This window comes from Pseudophryne corroboree, chromosome 1 (assembly GCF_028390025.1).
Source record: "Pseudophryne corroboree isolate aPseCor3 chromosome 1, aPseCor3.hap2, whole genome shotgun sequence".
In the NCBI taxonomy this organism is placed as follows: Eukaryota; Metazoa; Chordata; class Amphibia; order Anura; family Myobatrachidae; genus Pseudophryne; species Pseudophryne corroboree.
In genome coordinates, this window is record NC_086444.1 from 139,422,773 (window position 1) to 139,443,350 (window position 20,578).

The window sequence follows — 20,578 nt, forward strand, 5'->3', positions numbered from 1 at the left end:
TGGGAAAATTCCTTTATTTATAATCAACATCAATTCAAGGACAATCTGGTGTTTTATAAAAGATATATAGATGACATTTTGATTATCTGGGATGGGACTTTGGATCATTTTAATCAGTTTTTAGAATATATAGGCAACAACAGGATGAATCTTGCCTTTACTTCGAATATCAACAATGTGTCTATCGAATTCCTGGACCTGGTATTGATTGGTGAAGAAGGAAGAGTCAAGAGGTAAGAATTTCATTAAAAAAGTTGACCAGAACAGCTCTCTCCACTTCAGAAGTAACCATCAGAAGGGGTGGAAAGAGAATATACCCTATTCCCAGATTCACAGAATAAGGAGGAACTGCAGCGATTGGCAAGATTGTAAAGAACAGCTGGAACTCTACAAAACCAGGTTTGAGGAGAAAGCTTATCCCACTGCAATTTTACAAAAAGCCATCATCAAAACGGAGTCCTTGGATAGAGAAAGCCTTCTTACATACAAGACCAAAGGGAAGAAATTTGACCAGACAGCCTTCATTACCACGTACAATCGTCATGAGAACATCATCAGGAAATCACTAGAAACCCATTGGGGAATATTGCTGATGGATCCTGTTTTAAAAGAAATATTCCCACCACATCCAAAGATTTTATATAAGAAATCCAAGAATCTGAAAGACTTGTTAGCCCCAAGTATGCTACCTACCATTCCATCAAACAACTGTCTAATGCCTAAATGTGTCGGATCCTATAAATGTGGAAAGTGCAATATCTGTAGGTACCTCCATCCGAACCGGAAGACCTTCAGTGATGTTGGCAATAATAAGGAGTACAAGATCAAGAATTTTATAAATTGCAACACCTCATCAGTTATTTACTTACTGGAATGCACCTGTGGAAAAAAATACGTAGGCAAGACCAAGAGACCTCTTAAACTTAGGATTCAAGAACACATTCGAAATATAAAGAACAAAATGGACAGCCACGCCATTTCTAGACATTTCACAATGGAGCACAAATCTAACCCAGATGAACTTATTTATAAGGCTATAGAACTAGTGAAATTGGGAGAGAGAGGTGGTGATATAGCCAACAAACTCTCACAGCGCGAGATGTTCTGGATTTTTCATCTAAAGACATTACACCCGATGGGTTTAAATGAGAGCTACGAGATCGCCCCTTTTTTATGAGGTGTCGTTCAATTTATCTTTAACTTCTTCAACTTTTCAATCACATTACCCCCATTCCCTTCCCTCACGGTAAAAACAATTTAATGTAATCACATAAATAAAGATATATATCAGTATCATTGCTATGTGTTGTATGTCACAGACCATAGATATACAGTCATACCACACTGGAAATGCCCAATCTCCGCCGATCTTGGAAGCGAAGCAGTGATGGGCCGGACCAGTACCAGGAAGGGCGACCACCTGGAAAGATCAGGTACTGTATCGAAGGAAGGGGTGACATTAATTTTTAGCCTTTGAAAATAGGCCTTATTTTTATATAATAGGCACAATACATGCACTTTATTATTATTATCACTCATAGTCACTTTGAGAACAGGTTAATATTAGTGACGTAAGCCTTTTTTCACTCTACTAAGTATCAAATATTTAAGTCGTTCTTTCTCACACCTATCTATATACACAATGTATTTCTGTAAATATATATTTTTTTATATATAAAGATTTTATATGTAATTTAATTTTTTGTGTATATATATATATATATATATATATATATATATATATATATATATATATTTTAAATAATAGAATATAAGTATTAAAAATATTATTCCAGAACTGCATCTAAATTACTCAAATCTAATCCAGAATTGTCTAGATATGTGTTGAATGTAATCTGTACAAAACCCACTGGTCTCTGGTGTAAATAACCCCCTTTTTTTCTTTTATTTATGAATGGTATGTGCTTCCTGACATTGGTTGCCAAGACAACAATGAGGCATCCCCCGGCAATACGTCACTTCCGGGTCCAAGCACTAAAACATCTGACACCTCACCCTGCGCTCCACATAGCGTACATGGATCCTTAACAACGGGATCAGCAGCGATACGTCACTTCCGGTTACAAAGGTGACGCTCACGTGACCATGCGCTTCACAGAAGGGACATTGAACTACTTCCGGGAATCCCTCTGACATACCAAAAAGAGCATCATGGGAAGAAGGTCAAAGACATTAATTACAGACGCCACGGATACCGGAAGTGTGGCGGAAGTGTCATCTCTTATATTAAAAGACTGATTTACTATATTTAAAACACTTGTTTTTGCACAAATTTGAATATATAAGCTATATACAATTATTGTAGTTACCCTGATCTAAAAGTAATATGTTTGTAAGTTTTTTCTGCATCATGTTTCTCACACATTTCCTGAACAGGAAATGATGTCAGAATCAACTCTGATATGAAGTGGTATAAATAGGAGCCCTGTCCCAGTACATTGTTACCCCTTGAAGAAGTCTTAAGGATGAAACGAGTTGGGCTTTCCCTATTTTGACCTCCTTCATACTAAGATAAGCCTTTGTAATTCTTGTACAAATGCTGATTTTTAAACTATCATTCTTTTACTATTTTATGCTAAAAATTGTATTGTGAGCCTCTAAATATTTGTAAAAAATTTTTTGTTTTTACTTAATTATTAACTTGTTTGTAATTAAATTCCCCTTTTTTAATATTAAGTAAACTTTTTTACTCCATATTTGTATTTGCCTATTTTAAGCTATTTATTTAATATTTCAAGACACCTTTGGTCGCTGAAACCCTTATTCCCCCCCCTTTTTCATATATATATATTGTATGTATATACAGTGGGGCAAAAAAGTATTTGGACAGCCACCGATTGTGCAGGTTGACCCACTTAAAAAGATGAGAGAGGTCTGTCATTTCCATCATAGGTAAACATCAACTGTGAGAGACAGAATCTGAAAACATAAAAACAGGAAATCACATCATATGATCTTTTTTAAACAATTTACTTGTGGAAAATAAATATTTGGACACCTACCAAGCAGCAAGATTTCTGGCTCTCACAGACCTGTTACTTTTTCATTTAGGAATCTCTTCTATCCTCCACTTGTTACCTGTATTAATGGCACCTGTTTGAACTGGTTATCTGTATAAAAGACACCTCTCCACATCCTCAAACAGTCAGACTGCTGGGGGCGTGGCCTGGCGGGACTCTGGTGCGGAAGTGTTCCTGATCGACTCCTGCCACACAGCCCTTATTACTCTTTTTCCCTGGCCCCCTCCAACCTCACCTACCCCTCCATTGCCACTTGAGCTGGTGCGAGTACCCCCTGTAGCGCTGCGGAGCCGGGAGACCTCCTGACGGTCTCTGCGGGTTGCGGCCTACCCGGGGTCCAGATGCCGCGGCGCCTGCCCGCTGAAGACCTGCGACCACCTTCTTCTGGCTGTGATCACCGTAGCCCGTGGGAGTGTGCGGCCGTCAGTGCTGTGTGCACGTCCTCCTCGCCTCCAACCACAGCCCACCTCAGAACCTGCAGCTGGGGACTGGATTCCCACTACTGCCAGGCGGGACATTCCGTGACAGATCGTGGTCACATCACCAGGCTGCAGTGCCAGGATAGCGCTGAAGGTACATTCTTCATTTACCTGCCTCTCCCCTGGCTTTCTCTTCATAAGTCCCCACAGCAGTACGATAATTAATAGCTGTGCTGACCACTCCAGCCCCAGAAGACAAGGTGTGACGGCCATCTTTAATCTCTGCAAAAGGCTCCAGCTGCACCGCTGCAGTGCTGCTCTGTGTGCTGATTTATTACACCCATCTCGTGAACCATATTTACAGTCTACCTGCTCACTCCCTACCTACCTGCAGCTTTCAGGATCTGACTGGCACAACACCTTTCCTCATTTCATCCTGCTTCATAACTGCTTCTATAGTCCTACCATCTCGCAGGATTTTACGATGTGAAAGCTCCTCATCCCTTTCACTGCCACTCATGTTTGCCTAACCATCATGTACTTACTGTGACTGAGTATACCTTCTTCACGTCTATATTTTGACTGGACCCAGCTGTTTCGGTGCACCCTCTATTTGTTACCCGGGACCTTTTCTAACACCGAGATATGCCTCCCAAAAAAAACAAAGATCCGGTACCTCCTAAAATCTCCTTCCCCCCCAAAAAAAACCCCCTTCAAATATCTCCCCTTCAGGGCAGTCCTCCCCCATCTTCCAACTCAGACCCTGCTGTGTCGGACGTCCTATCATCCACTCTCAGCATCAGGAGTGGACTGCGAATTGGATGCACCTCTGACTGTGAGGTACCTCTGCCAAATACTATCTGCTTTCAAGTCAGAACTCTCTAAAGATCTAACTTCAGCTGTTTGAGAGGTCAAGACTGAACTAGTTGCTATTGGAGACAGAACTGACCACTTAGAACGTAAAATGGAGGAACTTGTCGCCTCCCACAATGATTTGATCTTTTCCCATGATCGTCAACAACAAGATCTAGAACAACTTAAAACTAAACTAGCAAATTTAGAGGACAGATCTCGACGCAATAATATTAAAATCAGAGGCATTCTCAACTCCGTTACTAACTCTGAATTGGAATCCTACGCTACTGCCTTGTTCCAGAAGCTCCTTCCAACTACCGATACCAAAGAACTCCTGATCGATCGTATCCATCCCCAGACCCCGTACCGTTTCATCTGATCTACCTAAAAACACCCTCCTCCGTGTCCACTTTTTCACGGTTAAAGAATGCATCCTGAGAGCAGTTCGGGAATCCAAGAACTCCGATACCCTCGGGGGCCTTCAAATATTCCAGGACTTTTCCGCTGCTACCATCGCAAAAAGACGTGCCTTTGCAACTATCACCCTAGCTCTTCGCTCCCATGGCATCCCATATCGCTGGGGATTTCCGGTCAAATGAATAATCTTTTACGAGGACTCCACCTACACTATCTCCTCCCTTGACGCAGGAGTTAAGTTAGTGATGGACTTGGATATTTCTGTTCAAAAGCCTTCCGAACTGGCCCATGCCTCGACTATCCATCAGGAATGGTTGAACACCTGAATTGCTTGAGAATGTCACCAGGCCCTTTCAACTATACTTCAGTCCCCTGATGTCTTAGACCTTTTCTTTTCCACTGGGAAGGGAAGTACTTGTTAAGTATAATTTACATTTCAAATGTTAAATATTACCTAGGTCTATGTATAACAGGTTTACTCTTTCATTTGTTTTCCTATGCTGCTGTTAGTTGATATCTTAATGGGAGTTGTTATGTTTAGAGTGTACTCTATTTAGACTTCCTGTTCACCTCTCCCATTTCTTTGTTCATACATTATTACGCTTAATATCACTTGTTTGTACTTTACTTAGATATTCTATTTGAGTGGCGGTGTCTGCTCCGCCAGGTCACCATCGACTCTGTATACTACTGCAAACCCCCGTTTCCCCCTCTCCCCTGCAGTAGTCATGCAGGTCCAATATACTGGACCTTTTTTGGTTTTCCTCCTATTCCCTTTATTTGATCCGTTTTTATCAACTCCACCTTGGTCCCCACCCTACTGAGCTCCAGATATTCATCATTCCCATATCCAGCGAAGTACTCCCTCTCCATAATTAACTGCTTTTCTTGTGTCCACAATAGATTCCTTCCTCTCGTCCTTGACCTGTACTCCCAATGCTGAACCTTCTCTCTCTTAAGGGGGGTACACACGGAGAGATCCGTGTTTAAAATCTAAGCAATCTGACTAGATTGCTTAGATTTTAAGCACGGATCTGCCGTGTGTATGCCCCCACATCGCTATCGCCGGTGCTAGATTGAGCCTTCATGCAGGCTCAATCTAGCGGGTCGCTCACTTCACCGCTGTGTGAAGTGAGCGGCCCCCCGTCAGTCCATCTCCTCGCTCAGCACATCGCACTGTGCTGAGTGGGGGGAGAGATGTGTGCTGAGCGGTCTGGTTAAGATCGCTCAGCACACATCTCCCCCGTCAGTACCCCCCTTTAACGTCAAGAGATTGAATTCACCTAATAAACGTAGACTAGCCCTTTCCTTTTTTCATCAACAAAAGTCAGATGTGGTCGCTCTACAGGAAACTAATTTCTCCTCTCTTAACCCCCCCCCCCCCTACAAAAATGACAATTTCCCTGTAGGATTTTATGCGAATGGCCAGTTTAAGCGTAATGGTGTAGCTATTCTGTTTAGCAAACATGTTTCTTTTGTTCTCTACTCCCAAATCACTGACAAAAGTGGCCGCTATCTGATACTTACCAGTCTCCTAGACGACAAACTCACTACTTTGGTATGCCTGTATGCCCCCAACTCCAACCAGGTGGCATTTCTTTGCAAGCTGTTTCTCTTAATCCGTAAATCACTTAAAGGTTCCCTGGTTGTTTTGGGAGATTATAATTTGGTCCTAGACACTAAACTGGACAAATCTTACCATCCCCCACACCCCATCCCATCCGCCCAAACCGGTCCCTCCCTAGCCTTCCGCAATTTACTAGCTGAATTCGACTTATACGATATCTGGAGAACCCACAATCCTTCAGGGCAGGACTATACATTCTACTCCTCAGTCCATAACTACTATTCCAGAATAGATTTAATCCTCTGTGGTAAATGGTCCCTCCAAAACACTAGGGACATTGATATTTTCCCAATTACTTGGTCTGACCATGCCCCTGTTTTTTGGAAATGGAACCTCCACAACGCCCAAATTCCTCCTAGACCATGGCGTCTATATCCTTATCTCCTAAAGAATTCCTTATCCAAAAAATTATCTTAGACTCCATAAATTCCTATCTGGCTGTTAATTCCCCTCTGGATACATCCACTATAAACCACTGGTGTGCTTTCAAAGCTGTTACGCGTGGAGCTGCCATCCTTCCAGGCTGGAGCCAATCTCAAGAAACAAACTGCTCAACTACAGTTGAACTTAGAATCTGAACTAAAAGATCTAGAATTACAAAATATGGCCAATCCCACTAGAGCTTTCAAAAAAGAACTCTCCAATGTTCGCAGCCAACTCCAAAAACTGCTCCTCGCCAGAGCCGGATTAAGGGGGGGGTCCCGGGGATACGTACCCCGGGCCCCCCTTTCCAAAAGGGCCCCCTGCCACACCACAGATCGGATCTTTCTTCAATCCGATCTGCGGTGCAGCGCTCACGAGCCCCGGCTCCCCGCTGCGGCCTGTCCCTCCTCCTCCTTCAGTACAGCGTGCGGCCAGTGACTACTTATCTCCTCCCTCTCTCTCCCCCCGAGCGCTCCTGCTCGGGGGGCGGGGCTTCACGGAATGACGCGTTTGCGTCGTGACGTCACGACGCAAACGCGTCATTCCGCGAAGCCCCACCCCCCGAGCAGGAGCGCTCGGGGGGAGAGAGAGGGAGGAGAGGAGATAAGCATCGAAGGAGGAGGCGGCCGGCGCGAGGGACGTGAGTCGGCGGGACCCGAAGAGCGGGAAGATGTAAGTATTTTTTTTTTCTCTCTTTCTCTCTCTCTCTTCCTCCCCCCCACTTGACACCTGCCTGCCGCACTATGTAAAATGGGGATACCTTCCGCACTGTGTAAAATGGGGATACCTGCCGCACTGTGTAAAATGGGGATACCTGCCGCACTGTGTAAAATGGGGATACCTGCCGCACTGTGTAAAATGGGGATACCTGCCGCACTGTGTAAAATGGGGATACCTGCCGCACTGTGTAAAATGGGGATACCTGCTGCACTGTGTAAAATGGGGGCATCTGCCGCACTGTGTAAAATGGGGGCCTCTGCCGCACTGTGTAAAATGGGGATACCTGCTGCACTGTGTAAAATGGGGATACCTTCCGCACTGTGTAAAATGGGGATACCTCCCGCACTGTGTAAAATGGGGATACCTGCCGCACTGTGTAAAATGGGGACACCTGCCTGCATACTGTGTAAAATGGGGACACCTTCCGCACTGTGTAAAATGGGGACACCTTCCGCACTGTGTAAAGTGGGGACACCTGCCGCACTGTGTAAAATGGGGACACCTGCCGTACTGTGCAAAAAATGGGGACACCTGCCTGCGTACTGTGTAAAATGGGGACACCTGCCTGCGTACTGTGTAAAATGGGGACACCTGCCTGTGTACTGTGTAAAATGGGGACACCTGCCTGCGTATTGTGTAAAATGGGGACACCTGCCTGCGTACTGTGTAAAATGGGGACACCTGCCTGCGTACTGTGTAAAATGGGGACACCTGCCTGCGTACTGTGTAAAATGGGGACACCTGCCTGCGTACTGTGTAAAATGGGGACACCTGCCTGCGTACTGTGTAAAATGGGGACACCTGCCTGCGTACTGTGTAAAATGGGGACACCTGCCTGCGTACTGTGTAAAATGGGGATATCTGCCTGCGTACTGTGTAAAATGGGGATATCTGCCTACCGTACTGTGTAAAATGGGAACACCTGCCTGCGTACTTTGTAATATGGGGACACTTGCCTGGTGTAATGTGTAAAAAGGGGACTTTTTTATTTTTATTTTTTCCCCCTGTGGTGGGTGTGATGATATCAGATGAGGCCACGCCCACTTTAATGAGACCACGCCCATTTTAATCAGGCCACACACCCTTGTCGGGAGCGCGCGCGCATGCTTTTTCTTTTTCTGGCTATATGGGGGGGGGGCACGCAATTTTTTTTTATAGCAAGGGGGGGGGCGCATTTTGAAATCTCGCACTGGGAGCCAAATTGTCTAGAAACGGCCCTGCGTGCGGCGCACTAATGACGGAGCCGCAGGCTTGCTGAGCCGGACAGCAATTGGACAACTGAGCCGTCGCTCAGCTGCGCTGACTACAGCTCTAAGAAGAGTGCTCTAACAGCTGTAGTCAGGGCAGCTGAGCGACGGCTCAGCTGTCCAATTGCTGTCCGGCTCAGCAAGCCTGCGGCTCAGTCATTGGCGTGCCGCACGCTGAACTGAAGGAGGAGGGATTCTTAGATAAATTATTTATATATATATATATATATATATATATATAAATCCCTCCTCCTTCAGTGGACTAAAAAACTAATAAAAAATAAATAAATAAATAAATAATAATAAAAAAAATATATATATATATATATATATATATATAATTTTTTTTATTAGTTTTTCCCGGGGCCTTAATCCGGCTCTGCTCCTCGCTCGAACCCAAGCAGCATTGCATAGGATGCGACAAAAGTTCTATTTACTAGGCAATAAATGAGGTAGAATGTTAGCCCGTAAACTTCGGGCTCAACAAGCTAGAAATATGATCAAATTTATCTATTCTCCCTCTAAGCAAAAAGTTCTGAATCCTAGAGACATTACGAACCATTTTGCGCAATACTACTCTAAACTTTACAACTTGCTAACTGACTCTTCAATCCCCCAACCTACTCCACTCTCTATTTCCTCTTTTCTCAACAATCTTACTCTCCCCACCCTCACCCAGGATCAATTATCTGTACTTAGTGTTTTATGGTCCACTGCTGAAGTCTCCATAGCTATTAAGTCACTCCCTCGTAACAAGACCCCAGGTCCGGATGGGTTTGTCACTGATTTTTATATCACATTCCATGACCTATTATCTCCCTACCTGACTGACCTTTTCAACAAATTTTCTGAACAGGGTGCAGAATTACTGGAAGCACGTATTGTAACTCTCCCTAAACCCGGGAAGGACCCTGCATATTGCCACAACTACCGCCCCATTGCACTGCTTAATACCAACATCAAACTATACGCCAAATTAATTGCCACTCATATTAACAAATTTCTTCGGTTGCTGATACACCCGGACCAAACCGGTTTTATTCCGGGGAGACAATCGTCAGACAACATGTGCAGGGTTTTTAACTTGATTGATTCCCTCCCTAAAGCTCAAGGCCTCCTCCTGTTGTCCCTCAATGCTGAGAAAGCCTTTAATAGACTAAATTGGTCGTACATGCGTGAAGTCCTCACCCGTTTTGGTTTTAAAGACTGTATCTTATCCTCTATCCTAGCCTTATATAGCTCTCCCACAGCCCGGGGTGTTCAGCAATGGCTTCCTATCCGACTCATTTCCTATTATGAATGATACGAGACAAGGATGCCCCCTGTCTCTCCTCATATTTGTTTTATCAATTGAACCCCTTGCCACCACCATTTGTGGAGATCCCAAATTCCCAGCTTTACAGATTGGTTCTTCCCGCCACAAACTGAGCCTTTTTGCTGAGGATGTCCTTCTCTTCGTCTCTAATCCTACCACTACTCTTCCTTTTTTACATTCTATTTTAGATGCCTATAGTTCAGCCTCTTACTATAAGCTCAACACCACAAAAACTGACGCCCTATCTATTAATTTATCTCACTCCCTGCTTTCCCTCCAAGCATCTTATCCGTACCATTGGCAGAAAAATATGATAAAATATTTAGGTGTCAACATCCCTACTAATACCCTTGATGTTTTCACATCCAATCTCTCCCCTTTAGTGATACTGCTAGAGACCCTCACGAACTCCTGGTTGTCGTATGATGTCTCCTGGTTAGGCCGTCTGGCTGCATTTAAAATGTCTCTTCTATCCAAATGATCCCGTATATTTTCCCAAAGAAGGCCCTTCAGGCCTGCTCTTCCAAGCTGACAAGGTACGTCTGGTCTTCAAAACCGCCCACATTAGCCCTCTCTAAAATGCTATTGCCAAGAGCACTAGGAGGATTGTACCTACCCGATATTCATTTATACCAAGAAGCATGTATTTTGGCTTCCCTTAAACACTATTTTAATACCGACTCTCACATTGGTTGGGTGGAGCTTGTACAATCCCACGCTTGCTCTCTCCCTCTCATGGACTTGTTCTGCATCCCTAAACCGCTCCGATCACATCACCTCATCCTACTCCCATCCACCCAAGCCTCTTTAAAAACCTGGGACAAACTATCTGCCACTATGTCATCCCCTGCCTGCTCCATCTCACAGATTTCCATCACTACACTCACAACGATGATACCTCATCTGAACCTTTTTAAATGGAGAAATCTAGGTGTGTTGCTTTTAGGAGACTTATTAGATGGCCTTCTCCTATTGCCCTTCCCGTCCCTACAACAGAAATTCTCTTTACCTGCTTCTGAACTTTTTCACTACTACCAAATTGCACACTGGTGGAAATCGATCCCTTCCGCCTCGATCTCACCAGACACATCCTCACAACTGCTTTTCTCTCGACTTTCCCTATTCAACTCTAAAGGCGATATCTCATTCTGGTACAAAATATTAATAACCCCTGCTTCCCCTTCCAAATCTAAGACCCAGCTAAAATGGGAATTGGATATGGGTAGAACGCTCTCGCCGATTGAATGGCAGAGAATCTCTCTGGCTTCTTACTCCATGTCTCAATGTCTGAATCATACTGAAATGCATATAAAACTAATTCATAGAATGTATTTGACCCCAGACAGACTACACAGGTTTTGGCCCTCCTGTAGCAACCAATGGCCCTCATTCCAAGTTGATCGCTCGCTAGCTGCTTTTAGCAGCAGTGCAAACGCTAAGCCGCCGCCCTCTGGGAGTGTATCTTTGCTTAGCAGAAGTGCTCAGAAAAAATGTCATGCCGTTTCTGAGTAGCTCCAGACCTACTCCTACCTTGCGATCACTTCAGTCAGTTTAGTTCCTGCTTTGACGTCACAAACACGCCCTGCGTTCGGCCAGCCACTCCCCCGTTTCCCCAGCCACTCCTGCATTTTTATCAGGCACGCCTGCGTTTTTCAGCACACTCCCTGAAAACACTGAGTTGCCGCCCAGTAACACCCACTTCCTGTCAATCATACTACGAACACTCGAGCGACTGAAAAGCATCGCTCGAGCTTGTGTAAAAGTGCAAAGTTTTGTGTGAAAGTACTTAGTGCATGCGCGCTAAGTACCTTGCGCATGCGCAGAATTGGCGTTTTTCAACCTGATCGCTGCGCTGCGAGAAACGTCAGCGAGCGATCAACTCGGAATGACCCCCAATGTTGGAGAGACTGTGGGTCTATTGGTCACATATACCACATTTCTCTTACATCCTAGAGGATACTAGGGACTCCGTAAGGACCATGGGGATAGACGGGCTCCGCAGGAGACATGGACACTTTAAGAAAGAACTTTAGGTATGGGTGTGCACTGGCTCCTCCCTCTATGCCCCTCCTCCAGACCTCAGTTTATTACTGTGCCCGGAGGAGACTGGGTGCATTACAGGGAGCTCTCCTGAGTTTCCTGAAAAGAAAGTATATTTGTTAGGTTTTTTATTTTCAGGGAGCCTGCTGGCAACAGACTCCCTGCATCGAGGGACTGAGGAGAGAGAAACAGACCTATTTTAATGTTAGGCTCTGTTTCTTAGGCTACTGGACACCATTAGCTCCAGAGGGATCGGTACGCAGGTCTCACCCTCGCCGTCCGTCCCAGAGCTGCGCCGCCGTCCTCTTCGCAGAGCCGGAAGATAGAAGCCGGGTGAGTATGAGAAGGAAGAAGACTTCAGAGGCGGCAGAAGACTTCAGATCTTCATAGAGGTAACGCACAACGGTAATGCTGTGCGCTATTGCTCCCACACAGCTCACACACGGCAGTCACTGTAAGGGTGCAGGGCGTAGGGGGGGGGCGCCCTGGGCAGCAATATAAACCTCATTTTCTGGCAAAAGTACATATATACAGCTAGGCACTGTATATAAAAGAGCCCCCGCCAGTTTTTTCAATATTTGAGCGGGACCGAAGCCCGCCGCTGAGGGGGCGGAGCTTGCTCCTCAGCACTCACCAGCGCCATTTTCTCCACAGCACAGCGCTGAGAGGAAGCTCCCTGGACTCTCCCCTGCTTATCCACGGTGAAAGTGGGTTTTAAAGAAGGGGGGGGGCACATAATTTGGCGCAAAATACAGATTACAGCGCTTTCTGGGTAAACATATTGTGTGTTTTTTCCTGGGTCATTGGCGCTGGGTGTGTGCTGGCATACTCTCTCTCTGTCTCTCCAAAGGGCCTTGTGGGGGAACTGTCTTCAGATAAGAGGATTCCCTGTGTGTGTGGTGTGTCGGTACGCGTGTGTCGACATGTCTGAGGTAGAAGGCTCTCCTAGGGAGGAGGTGGAGCAAATGAGTGTGGTGTCTCCGTCGACAACGCCGACACCTGACTGGATATGTGGAATGTTTTAAGTGCTAATGTGAATTTATTGCACAAAAGACTGGACAAAGCTGAAGCTAGGGAACAGGAAGGGAGTCAACCCCTGCCTGTCCCTATGTCGCAGGGACCTTTGGGGTCTCAAAAGCGACCACTATCCCAAATAGTAGACACTGATACCGACACGGATTCTGGCTCCAGTGTCGACTACGATGATGCAAAATTACAGCCAAAATTGGCTAAAAGTATTCGATATATGATTATTGCAATAAAGGATATACTGCATATCACTGATGACCCCTCTGTCCCTGACACGAGGGTACACATGTTTAAGGGAAAGAAAGCTGAAGTAACCTTTCCCCCCTCTCATGAGCTGAACGAGTTGTGTGAAAAAGCGTGGTTATCTCCAGACAAGAAACTGCAGATTCCCAAAAGGATTCTTATGGCGTATCCTTTCACGGGAATAGGACAGGATACGGTGGGAATCCTCCCCTAGGGTGGACAAAGCGTTGACACGCTTATCCAAAAAGGTAGCGCTGCCATCCCAAGATACGGCTACCCTTAGGGATCCTGCTGATCGCAAGCAGGAGGGTACCTTGAAGTCCATTGACACACATTCTGGTACCTTAATCAGACCGGCGATAGCGTCGTCTTGGGTTTGTAGCGCTGTAGCAGCGTGGACAGATACCTTATCGACGGAAATTGATACCCTGGATAAGGATACCATTTTATTGACCCTAGAACATATTAAAGATGCTGTCTTATACATGAGAGATGCTCAAAGAGACATTGGTCTACTGAGTTCTAGAGTCAACGCTATGTCGATTTCTGCTAGACGAGTCCTATGGACCCGGCAATGGACAGGTGATGCCGACTCAAAGAGGCATATGGAGGTTTTACCTTACAAGGGTGAGGAACTGTTTGGGGACGGTCTCTCGGACCTGGTCTCCACAGCTACGGCAGGTAAATCAAATTTTTTGCCTTATATTCCCTCACAACCTAAGAAAGCGCCACATTATCAAATGCAGTCCTTTCGGTCACAGAGAAACAAGAGAGTACGAGGTGCGTCCTTTCTTGCCAGAGGTAAGGGCAGAGGGAAAAAGCTGCAAAACACAGCTAGTTCCCAGGAACAGAAGTCCTCCCCGGCCTCTACTAAATCCACCGCATGACGCTGGGTCTCCGCTAAGGGAGTCCGCCCCAGTGGGGGCACGTCTTCGACTTTTCAGCCACATCTGGGTTCACTCACAGGTGGATCCCTGGGCAATAGAAATTGTTTCTCAGGGTTACAAGCTGGAATTCGAAGAGGTGCCTCCTCGCCGGTTTTTCAAATCGGCCTTACCGGCTTCTTCCCCAGAAAGGGAGATAGTGTTAAATGCAATTCACAAATTGTATCTTCAACAGGTGGTGGTAAAAGTTCCCCTACTTCAACAAGGGAGGGGATATTACTCAACCCTGGTTGTAGTCCCGAAACCGGATGGTTCGGTCAGACCCATTTTAAATTTAAAATCCCTGAACCTATACTTGAAAAGGTTCAAGTTCAAGATGGAATCGCTCAGAGCGGTTATCGCCAGCCTGTAAGGGGGGGATTTTATGGTATCCCTGGACATAAAGGATGCATACCTTCATGTTCCCATATATCTACCTCATCAGGCGTACCTGAGATTTGCGGTACAGGATTGTCATTACCAATTTCAGACGTTGCCGTTTGGGCTTTCCACGGCCCCGAGGATTTTCACCAAGGTAATGGCGGAAATGATGGTGCTCCTGCGCAAGCAAGGTGTCACAATTATCCCGTACTTGGACGATCTCCTCTTAAAAGCGAGATCACGAGAGCAGTTGCTGAACAGCGTGTCACTTTCACTGAAGGTGTTACAGCAACACGGCTGGATTCTCAATATCCCGAAGTCGCAGTTGGTTCCTACGACTCGTCTGACCTTCTTAGGCATGATTCTGGATACGGACCAGAAAAGGGTTTATCTTCCGATAGAAAAGGCCCAGGAATTCATGACTCTGGTCAGGAACCTATTGAAGCCAAAACAAGTGTCAGTGCATCACTGCACTCGGGTCCTGGGGAAGATGGTGGCATCTTACAAGGCCATTTCCTTCGGCAGGTTCCATGCGAGGACTTTCCAATGGGACATACTGGACAAGTGGTCCGGGTCACATTTACAGATTCATCAGTTGATCACCCTGTCCCGCAGGGCCAGGGTATCTCTCCTGTGGTGGCTACAGAGTGCTCACCTTCTAGAGGGTCACAGGTTCGGCATTCAGGACTGGATTCTGGTAACCACGGACGCGAGCCTCCGAGGTTGGGGAGCAGTCACACAGGGAAAAAACTTCCAAGGTCTTTGGTCAAGTCAAGAGTCCTGGAGCTGAGGGCATATACAACGCCCTTCGTCAAGCGGAGACCTTGCTTCGCGACCTACCGGTTCTGATCCAGTCAGACAACATCACCGCAGTGGCTCATGTAAACCGCCAAGGCAGCACAAGGAGCAGAGTGGCAATGGCGGAAGCCACCAGGATTCTTCGCTGGGCGGAAAATCATGTAAGCGCACTGACAGCAGTGTTCATTCTGGGAGTGGACAGCTGGGAAGCAGACTTCCTCAGCAGATACGACCTGCATCCAAGAGAGTGGGGACTTCATCAGGAAGTCTTCGCACAGATTGCAAGTCAGTGGGGACTGCCACAGATAGACATGATGGCATCCCGCCTCAACAAAAAGCTACAGAGGTATTGCGCCAGGTCAAGAGACCCTCAGGCAGTGGCTGTGGACGCCCTAGTGACACCATGGGTTTTCCAGTCGGTCTATGTGTTTCCTCCTCTTCCTCTCATCCCAAAGGTGTTGAGAATAATAAGAAAAAGAGGAGTGCAAACAATTCTCATTGTTCCGGATTGGCCGCGAAGGGCCTGGTATCCGGATCTGCAGGAGATGCTCACAGAAGATCCGTGGCCTCTTCCTCTAAGACAGGACCTTTTGCAACAGGGACCCTGTCTGTTCCAAGACTTACCGCGGCTGCGTTTGACGGCATGGCGGTTGAATGCCGGATCCTAGCGGAAAAGGGCATTCCGGATGAGGTCATTCCTACTCTGATATAGGCTAGGAAGGACTTGACAGCAAAACATTATCACCGTATATTGCGAAAGTATGTTTCTTGGTGTGAGGCCAGGAATGCTCCTACGGAAGAATTCCATCTGGGCCGTTTCCTTCACTTCCTACAAACTGGAGTGAATTTGGGCCTAAAATTAGGCTCCATCAAGGTTCAGATTTCGGCCTTATCCATTTTCTTTCAGAAGGAATTAGCTTCTCTCCCAGAAGTACAGACTTTTGTGAAGGGAGTGCTGCATATTCAGCCTCCTTTTGTACCTCCGGTGGCGCCTTGGGACCTTGACGTGGTGTTGAGTTTCCTTAAGTCGCACTGGTTTGAACCACTTAAAACAGTGGAGTTAAAATATCTCACCTGGAAGGTGGTCATGTTGTTAGCCTTGGCTTCGGCTAGGCGAGTGTCGGAATTGGCGGCTTTGTCTCATAAAAGCCCCTATCTGGTCTTCCATATGGATAGAGCGGAATTGCGGACCTGTCCTCAATTTTTGCCGAAGGTGGTGTCATCTTTTCATATGAACCAACCTATTGTGGTGCCTGTGGCTACGCGAGAGTTGAAGGATTCCGAGTCCCTTGATGTGGTCAGGGCTTTGAAAATTTACGTGGCCAGAACGGCTAGGGTCAGAAAAACAGAAGCACTGTTTGTCCTGTATGCAGCCAACAAGGTTGGTGCTCCTGCTTCAAAACAGACTATTGCTCGCTGGATCTGTAACACGATTCAGCAGGCTTATTCTACGGCTGGATTGCCGTTACCAAAATCGGTTAAGGCCCATTCCACTAGGAAGGTGGGCTCTTCTTGGGCGGCTGCCCGAGGTGTCTCAGCATTACAACTGTGTCGAGCTGCTACTTGGTCGGGGTCAAACACCTTTGCAAAGTTCTATAAGTTTGATACCCTGGCTGAGGAGGACCTCCTGTTTGCTCAATCGGTGCTGCAGAGTCATCCGCACTCTCCCGCCCGTTTGGGAGCTTTGGTATAATCCCCATGGTCCTTACGGAATCCCCAGCATCCTCTAGGACGTAAGAGAAAATAAGATTTTAAACCTACCGGTAAATCTTTTTCTCGTAGTCCGTAGAGGATGCTGGGCGCCCGTCCCAAGTGCGGACTACTTCTGCAAGACTTGTATATAGTTTTGCTTACTTAAGGGTTATGTTATAGTTTTCATCGGTATCAGACTGATGCTGTGTTGTTTTCATACTGTTAACTGGTTAGTATATCACAAGTTATACGGTGTGAATGGTGTGGGCTGGTATGAATCTTGCCCTTGGATTAACAAAAATCCTTTCCTCGTACTGTCCGTCTCCTCTGAGCACAGTTTCTCTAACTGAGGTCTGGAGGAGGGGCATAGAGGGAGGAGCCAGTGCACACCCATACCTAAAGTTCTTTCTTAAAGTGCCCATGTCTCCGGCGGAGCCCGTCTATCCCCATGGTCCTTACGGAGTCCCCAGCATCCTCTACGTACTACGAGAAAAAGATTTACCGGTAGGTTTAAAATCTTATTATTTTGGTCCTATCCAGTGATTGCCAGTTACTGGTCCTAAGTTTTTGCTTTGATTAATAACATTTTAGATACACATTTCTCCCCAGATCCGACCTTGGCACTATTTCATATGGTCCCCTTTACTGTTCCCCCTGCCAGTAGATACGTCCTGGGCCACATCTTAATAGCTGCTCGAGCCAACCTCGCACAGTTGTGGAAACAGCCTTTACCCCCTACTTTACTGAAAGTCATCTACAAAACAAATCATCACTTCCTCATGATAACCGAGTATATCTCTTCTCCCAGCGCTACCTCCTCTCCCAAGACACGCTGGTCCCCATGGCACTTGTTTGTTTACCGTTGGTGAGGGATCCCAATATTTCCCCAACATGTCCCACAGGGATCCGCTACCTTTTAGTCTAAATGAAACCCCCTCGATGAGTAATCACTTCATAGACTACCTACTTATTTCCATCCCTCATACTATATTATGATCTCCTCTTCTCTTCCCACTGATCATATTCTAATGTTTAATTTGTATTCTCCTCTATCTTTTCTCTTTCAGTGAATTTATCTGTCTATATCGCCTTAATCTGTATTTCTCTATATGTTGTACATTTGCAGGTCAACAGATCCTAATACTAATGATCTCTACATATTACTGTTACTTCTGTATATCCCTTAATATATATGTTCCCTATGTTTTTTGGGTTTGTTTATTGTTTTTCACTGGGAATATACCTTTATCTTTCTGGATGCTCCACCCCATGTACCCTCTCTCCCTCCCGCCCCAATATGTTCAGATGTTTATTCCCTTTTTTTTTTGTACCCCATAAAACTTTGTTTTTTACTTCAATAAAAACTATTGATGAAAAAAAAAAAGTCAGACTGCTACCTCTCCACCATGGCTAAGACCAGAGAGCTGTCTAAGGACACCAGGGACAAAATTGTAGAGCTGCACAATGCTGGGATGAGCTACTCGACAATAGGCAAGCAGCTTGGTGAGAACTGTTGGCGCAATTAATCTGTTGGCGCAATCAACTGTTGGCGCAATTATTAAAAAATGGAAGAAATACAAGATCACTGACCATCTCCCTCGACCTGGGGCTCCATGCAAGATCTCACCTCATGGGGTATCAATGATCTTGAGAACGGTGAGGAATCAGCCTTGAACTACATGCGGGGACCTGGTCAATTACCTCAAGAGAGCTGGGACCACAGTCACAAAGGTTACTATTAGTAACACACTACGTCGTTATGGATTGAAATCCTGCAGCGCCTGAAAGGTCCCCCTGCTGTGGAGGGAGTTGAAAGTCCATGTTGCCCGGCGACAGCCACAAAACATGACAGATCTAGAGAAGATCTGCATGGAAGAATGGGCCAAAATACTTGCTACAGTGTGTGCAAACCTGGTCAAGAACTACAGGAAATGTTTGACCTCTGTAATTGCCAACGAGGTCATATTACAAAGTTTTGAGTTAAACTTTTTTATTGTCTAAATATTTATTTGCCACAAGAATATACAAATAAATTGTTTAAAAATCATACAATGTGATTTCCTAGTTTTTTTAAAATCAGATTCTGTCTCTCACAGTTGAAGTGCACCTATGATGGAAATTACAGACCTCTCTCATCTTTTTAAGTGGGTCAACTTGCACAATCGGTGGCTATCCAAATATTTTTATGCCCCACTGTATGTGTACATGTGTATATATATATATATATATATATATATATAGCATATCCAAATGGCCGGCACCCTCCTTCATAACAACCAACAGCCGCGGTGCATACATAATGATAGCCACCAAATCCAGAAGATTGCACCCATCGGACTTCCCATAAAAGGACTCAAAGACACAGACTTCAGAGTGCAAGCTTTCGGGCTTTAATGCCCTTCGTCAGACAGTGTACATTAAAGCCCGAGAGCTTACACTCTGAAGTCTGTGTCTTTGAGTCCTTTTATGGGAAGTCTGACGGATGCTATCTTCTGGATTTGGTATATATATATATATATATATATATATATATATTAGATGAGTGCAGGTTTGAATTTATTCGGTTCTTATCGCTAAACTAGCGCAAGTTCGATTTATCCAGATTTTTCTTATTGACTGTCCAAAGTGTGACAACTGGATAGCCAATAAGATGCCATTGCTTCGCATAGGGGCTCGGGAGTGGCCCATGTGACCAGCATCACTATACAGACTTTTGGCAGCAGTGCCTTCACCCAGCACTTACACTAATGTCACTGTGTGCCCTGCTATGTAATCTATCTTTTTCAAGTGATAGTGGACTCACCCCCACCCTTTACTGGCCACGAGCATGGTGCTACACCTATCTCTTGCATTAACTTTTGATGCCACTAACTTTTGTTTTTGTTATTGCTCAGCGGAGCGAGATGAAACAAAGTGCAGGTTATTTCTACCCTTGCAATGAGCATGACGCCCACAGCATGAAAAAAACCTTGGCAATGAGCATGACACATCCTTAGCAACGAGCATGACACCCACCGCATGAAAACCCCTGGCAACGAGCATGACACCCAGAGCTTGAAAACCCCTGGCAACAAGCATTACGAACCTCTAGCAATGAGCATGGAACCCAGAGCATGAAAACCTCAGGCAATGAGCATTGCACACCCCTGGCAACGAGTATGACACCAAGAGCATGAAAACCCCTGGCAATGAGCATTACACAACCCTAAAAACGAGCATGGAACCCAGACCATGAAACCCCGGGCAACTAGCATGGAACCCAGACCATGAAACCCCTGGCATCGAGCAGTTAATTTAAAAATAATTAGAAGCTTTAATGTGTAATGGGCATTGTGGTGAGTGGCATAATGTATCACGATCATTGCGGTGTGTGACCTAATGTATATATAATGTATACCGGGCATTTTT

At 45.6% G+C, this 20,578-nt stretch overlaps 1 pseudogene; it reads left to right on the forward strand.

Moving 5' to 3' along the window:
- The first annotated feature begins 1,326 nt into the window (after nt 1-1,326).
- Nucleotides 1,327-1,445, forward strand: LOC134936932 (5S ribosomal RNA; annotated as a pseudogene).
- The last annotated feature ends 19,133 nt before the right edge of the window (nt 1,446-20,578 follow it).